Here is a 5000-nt window from a genome sequence, read left to right as displayed (position 1 = left end):
GATCAGGGCGCACTGGATGTCCGGGACAATATTTTCCCCGACGCCGGGGAGGGCGGGCGGGCGGAGGGGCTCTGGCGGCCAGCCCGGGCCCCGGAGCTCGAGAAGGAAAAAAGGACCGGGCCCGCGAGAGACGGGGGCCCTGCCGCAGGGGGGCAGTCCGACCGGGGCTCACCGTGCGGCAGGCCCGGGCGTCGGCAGGGGAAAGCGGGCGAGGAGGCGCGGGGGCCGGGTGCCTACGGCCATACCGGACCGAACGCCCCCGATCCCGTCCGATCTCGGAAGGTAAACCGTCCCGGGCCTGGCTAGTACTTGGATGGGTGACCGCCTGGGAATCCCAGGTGCCGTAGGCAGCTTTTCCCGGTCCGAGCCAGCTCTCTCTCCTTTTCTGGGGAGGAAGGAGAGGGGGGGGACGGGCCGGAAAGCCCCTCGTCGCTCCTGCCGAGTCGGAGGTCGCGGCCGCAGGTCACGGGTCTGGGCGCCTGGGGTCCGGCTCCCCACCCGGCTTCCTCCGCGGAGGACCCACCGAAGCCGCTGGGGGAGACCCCGGGCATGGGGCGGACTGGCCCGGACCCTCCCGGCCGCCGGCCCGCAGGACCGCCCCGAATCCCCCCGCCCCGCGGCCACCCAGGCCAGGCCTGGCCAGGCGGGACGGACGGCGGGTGTCCAGCGCCCAGCGGCTTCCGCCAGCGGGGACCCACGGCCCCCAAAGCCGCAGGGGGAGGCCCCGGGCCCGGGACGGACTCGCTCGGACCCCCTGCGCCCGGGCGCCGGCTCGCGGGACCGCCCCGAATCCCCCCGCGGCCACCCAGGCCAGGCCTGGCCAGGCGGGACGGACGGCGGGTGTCCAGCGCCCAGCGGCTTCCTCCAGCGGGGACCCACGGCCCCCAGAGCCGCAGGGGGACACCCCGGGGCCGGGACGGACTCGCTCGGACGCGCTCGGACCCCCTGCGCCCGGCCGCCGGCTCGCGGGACCGCCCCGAATCCCCCGCCCCGCGGCCACCCAGGCCAGGCCTGGCCAGGCGGGACGGACGGCGGGTGTCCAGCGCCCAGCGGCTTCCGCCAGCGGGGACCCACGGCCCCCCAGAGCCGCAGGGGGAGACCCCGGGGCCGGGACGGACTCGCTCGGACGCGCTCGGACCCCCTGCGCCCGGCCGCCGGCTCGCGGGACCGCCCCGAATCCCCCCGCGGCCACCCAGGCCAGGCCTGGCCTGGCCTGGCAGGCCGGCGTGCAGCTCCCCCGGGCTTCCTCCCCCGACGACCCGCGCCCCCCCGAGCCGCAGGCGGAGACCCCGGCCCCGGGGCGGACCGGCCCGGGCTCGCTCGAGCCCCCTGCGCCCGGCCCGCAGGACCGCCCCCCCCCCCCCCCCGAATCCCCCGGGAGAGGCCCGGCCTGCACGCCACTGACGACCCGCGGCCCCCAAAGTCGCGGGAGGCGCCCCCGGCCCCGGGGGCCGGTTAGCTCCGTGTCGCTCCGCGCCCCCCCCCCCGCCCCTCGCTGCCGGGACCGGGCACCGCCCCAGAGTCAGCCGCAGCCGGACGGCCTGAGAGCTGCCCTCCTGTGGACGACGGTGAGTTTACCTTGACACTAACCGGCCATCAGCCAGGTCAACCCCATTGCTAGACTGGGGTGGACCTGGTGGCCGAGTGGGGACTTGGAACATTTGACAGCTGCTCCCCGGGGCTTGACCGCTTGTCCTGAACGCCCCCCCCCCACCCCACCCCCCCCAGCCCCCGGCTCCTGCTCCCCTCTCCCCAGCCTCGGTGCTCCGCTCCCTGCCTCGGAGGCTGCCCCTTTGCGGCGCCTGCATCGCCTCCGAGGACGCGCACCTTCCGGAGGCTGGACGTAAAGCCTGACGCCCGCCACCGCCGCCGACCCGGCTCTCCGAGGGACGACTGTGAGGCCTCCCCCCACCCCCGGACCGCCCTGGGGACGACTGCTAAGCCTCCCCCAACGGACCGCCCGGGGGAAGACTGCTAAGCCTTCCCCGGACCTGCTCCCTCTCGACTATTAAGCCCCCCCTCTGTGGTCCTCAGGACCGCTGCCGCGCAGCCCTCGGAGTGGGGTGACACCCGGGCCGGAAAGCAAAGCGGCCACCAGGTCAACCCGTCGAATCCAATGGGTTGACCTGGTGGCCGGAAAGCAAACCGGCCGCCAGGTCAACCCAGTAGATTCCGCGGGTTGACCTGGTGGCCGCTAAGCACGACTCTTAAGCCTCCGCCGGACCGCCTGGGGAATGGCTATTAAGCCTGCCCCCGGAGTACTCGGGGGGACGACTATTAAGCCTCTCCTGGAACGACTATTAAGCCTGCCCCCGGAGTCCTCGGGGGACGACTATTAAGCCTCCCCCGGACCGGCTCCGTCTCGACTATTAAGCCCCCCCTCTGTGGTCCTCAAGACCACTGCCGCTCTGCCCTCGGAGTGGGGTGACGCCCGGGCCGGAAAGCAAACCGGCCACCAGGTCAACCCGTTGAATCCATTGGGTTGACCTGGTGGCCGGAAAGGAAACCGGCCGCCAGGTCAACCCAATAGATTCAGCGGGTTGACCTGGTGGCCGAACGGGGACTTTGAAAATTTTACAGCTGCTTCCCCTGGGGTTGACCTGTTGTCCCGGTGGGGACTTTGAACATTTGACAGCCGCTACCCGGGGCTTGACCTGTTGTCCTGAACGCCCCCCACCCCACGGCTCCTGCTCCCCACTCCCCAGCCTCGGTGCCCCGCTCCCTGCCTCAGAGGCCGCCTCTCTGCGGCAGCTGCAGCGCGTCCGAGGACGCTCACCCTCCGGAGGCTGGATGTAAAGCCTGACACCCGCCACCGCCGCCGACCCGGCTCTCCCAGGGACGACTGTGAGGCCTCCCCCCACCCCCGGACCACCCTGAGGACGACTGCTAAGCCTCCCCCACCGGACCGCCCGGGGGAAGACTGCGACGCCTCCCGCCAGGCCCCCACCCAGCCTGGGGGGAAGACTGCTAAGCCTCCCCCCCCCACACACACTGTCGGGGGATGACGATTAAGCCTCTCCCGGACCGGCTCCGTCTCGACTATTAAGCCCCCCCTCTGTGGTCGTCAAGACCACTGCCGCGCTGCCCTCGGAGTGGGGTGACACCCGGGCCGGAAAGCAAAGCGGCCACCAGGTCAACCCGTCGAATCCAATGGGTTGACCTGGTGGCCGGAAAGCAAACCGGCCGCCAGGTCAACCCAGTAGATTCCGCGGGTTGACCTGGTGGCCGTTAAGCACGACTCTTAAGCCTCCGCCGGACCGCCTGGGGAATGGCTATTAAGCCTGCCCCCGGAGTCCTCGGGGGACGACTATTAAGCCTCCCCCGGACCGGCTCCGTCTCGACTATTAAGCCCCCCCTCTGTGGTCCTCAAGACCACTGCCGCTCTGCCCTCGGAGTGGGGTGACGCCCGGGCCGGAAAGCAAAGCGGCCACCAGGTCAACCCAGTAGATTCCGCGGGTTGACCTGGTGGCCGCTAAGCACGACTCTTAAGCCTCCGCCGGACCGCCTGGGGAATGGCTATTAAGCCTGCCCCCGGAGTACTCGGGGGGACGACTATTAAGCCTCTCCTGGAACGACTATTAAGCCTGCCCCCGGAGTCCTCGGGGGACGACTATTAAGCCTCCCCCGGACCGGCTCCGTCTCGACTATTAAGCCCCCCCTCTGTGGTCCTCAAGACCACTGCCGCTCTGCCCTCGGAGTGGGGTGACGCCCGGGCCGGAAAGCAAACCGGCCACCAGGTCAACCCGTTGAATCCATTGGGTTGACCTGGTGGCCGGAAAGGAAACCGGCCGCCAGGTCAACCCAATAGATTCAGCGGGTTGACCTGGTGGCCGAACGGGGACTTTGAAAATTTTACAGCTGCTTCCCCTGGGGTTGACCTGTTGTCCCGGTGGGGACTTTGAACATTTGACAGCCGCTACCCGGGGCTTGACCTGTTGTCCTGAACGCCCCCCACCCCACGGCTCCTGCTCCCCACTCCCCAGCCTCGGTGCCCCGCTCCCTGCCTCAGAGGCCGCCTCTCTGCGGCAGCTGCAGCGCGTCCGAGGACGCTCACCCTCCGGAGGCTGGATGTAAAGCCTGACACCCGCCACCGCCGCCGACCCGGCTCTCCCAGGGACGACTGTGAGGCCTCCCCCCACCCCCGGACCACCCTGAGGACGACTGCTAAGCCTCCCCCACCGGACCGCCCGGGGGAAGACTGCGACGCCTCCCGCCAGGCCCCCACCCAGCCTGGGGGGAAGACTGCTAAGCCTCCCCCCCACACACACACTGTCGGGGGATGACGATTAAGCCTCTCCCGGACCGGCTCCGTCTCGACTATTAAGCCCCCCCTCTGTGGTCGTCAAGACCACTGCCGCGCTGCCCTCGGAGTGGGGTGACACCCGGGCCGGAAAGCAAAGCGGCCACCAGGTCAACCCGTCGAATCCAATGGGTTGACCTGGTGGCCGGATAGCAAACCGGCCGCCAGGTCATCCCAGTAGATTCGGAGGGTTGACCTGGTGGCCGTAAAGCACGACTATTAAGCCTGCCCCCTGGAGCGCTCGGGGGACGACTATTAAGCCTCCCACGGACCTGCTCCGTCTCGGCTATTAAGCCCCCCCTCTGTGGTCCTCAAGACCACTGCCGCTCTGCCCTCGGAGTGGGGTGACGCCCGGGCCGGAAAGCAAACCGGCCACCAGGTCAACCCGTTGAATCCATTGGGTTGACCTGGTGGCCGGAAAGGAAACCGGCCGCCAGGTCAACCCAATAGATTCAGCGGGTTGACCTGGTGGCCGAACGGGGACTTTGAAAATTTTACAGCTGCTTCCCCTGGGGTTGACCTGTTGTCCCGGTGGGGACTTTGAACATTTGACAGCCGCTACCCGGGGCTTGACCTGTTGTCCTGAACGCCCCCCACCCCACGGCTCCTGCTCCCCACTCCCCAGCCTCGGTGCCCCGCTCCCTGCCTCAGAGGCCGCCTCTCTGCGGCAGCTGCAGCGCGTCCGAGGACGCTCACCCTC

The 5000-nt window shown here is 69.9% G+C and overlaps 1 non-coding gene across 1 annotated transcript; it reads left to right on the top strand.

Annotated features, from left to right (window-relative positions):
• The first annotated feature begins 231 nt into the window (after nt 1–231).
• LOC128824059 (5S ribosomal RNA) lies at nt 232–350 on the top strand. The gene has a single exon (XR_008442290.1). It is a non-coding gene; the product is annotated as a 5S ribosomal RNA (ribosomal RNA).
• The last annotated feature ends 4650 nt before the right edge of the window (nt 351–5000 follow it).

This window comes from Malaclemys terrapin, chromosome 15, assembly GCF_027887155.1.
Source record: "Malaclemys terrapin pileata isolate rMalTer1 chromosome 15, rMalTer1.hap1, whole genome shotgun sequence".
Lineage (NCBI taxonomy): Eukaryota > Metazoa > Chordata > Testudines > Emydidae > Malaclemys > Malaclemys terrapin.
Note: the sequence above shows the minus strand (reverse complement) of the source record. Positions and strands in the feature narration are given on the sequence as shown.